Source organism: Lipotes vexillifer, unplaced genomic scaffold (genome assembly GCF_000442215.2).
Source record: "Lipotes vexillifer unplaced genomic scaffold, Lipotes_vexillifer_v1.1 scaffold39, whole genome shotgun sequence".
Taxonomy (NCBI): domain Eukaryota; kingdom Metazoa; phylum Chordata; class Mammalia; order Artiodactyla; family Lipotidae; genus Lipotes; species Lipotes vexillifer.
In genome coordinates, this window is record NW_006787038.1 from 1,305,930 (window position 1) to 1,307,036 (window position 1,107).

General features: G+C 46.5%; 1 pseudogene; it reads right to left on the reverse strand.

Moving 5' to 3' along the window:
- Nucleotides 1-469: 469 nt before the first annotated feature.
- Nucleotides 470-1,107, reverse strand: LOC103078284 (transmembrane protein 147 pseudogene; annotated as a pseudogene).

The following is a 1,107-nucleotide window of genomic DNA, read 5'->3' on the forward strand; positions in this document are numbered from 1 at the left end:
AACAGTAGTTTCCCCCTTTTACAAATCTTTTTTATTTACCAAAAGGATGCATTCTTGTGGTAAAAAATGCAAACAAAACTGAAGTGTGCAAAGTAAAAAGGCCACCTTTTCCCACAAACAAGCTCACCAGGGTTTCCCCTGTTAGTCTACTCTTTCTAAAGTCTTCTAGACTTCTTTCTACTCACTGAACATGTGTATATACATATCAATTTTTCAAAAGTAGGATCATAACATATATTTTACTTTGAACTCCCTCTTTAACGTGGCTATCTTTCCAGGGTGGTTCATGCAGATCTGTTCACATATTAGGAGCAGATAACACAATTGACTACTTACCCCTCTCTTCTTAAAATATTCTCTCTGGGTTTTTCTTTCTGCCTTTTTTTTTTTTTGGAACTTTGCAAATACTGTTTACTTCACTGAAACCTGGAGATGGGGAAAAGTTATGTGAAAGTCTGGGACACCAAGCCTAGGAGTGCATATTGACAAGGGCGATGTACAGGGACAGGGTGCTGAGGGCCAGCAGTGCCGTCCAGCTGCCCGGGGAACAGAGGTGGACGAACATCTCCATGACAAAGGCCTTGTAGATGCTAAGGAACATCAGTAGGAGGACTGCTGGCTGGAAAGTGTAGTAAAGGTCATAGCATGTGATCATCCACACCTGGGCAGATGCGACGACCAGACAGATGTTGGAGTCAATGCTCATCTGCATGTATTTCCAGTCAAACTCAGTGCCCGAGCTCCAACCCAGAGGGTGATGTAGCAGGACATAATGAACTTGGCGGTGGTCCAGCCCAGAGTAGCAACCATGATCTTGTATTTCCCCCTTGCCGGCATTCTGGGACAGGAAAAGGTTTAGGCCTATCAGGTCTGCCACAACCACGCTGGCCTTTATGAACTCCCCAGTGAAGTCATAGATGCTGCCTTCCCAGCTGGGAAAGAAAGTGGCCAGGAACAGCATCTTGCACAGCTGCACGAACGGATAGGTGACCCCGGCCTGGACGCGCTTCCAGAAGGCGCTGTACTTGGACAGCCTGCTGCACTTGTAGGTGATAAAGTAGGGGAGAAGGCCAGGGCAAAGCAGCCCCCAAAGTGGAATAGTGTCAT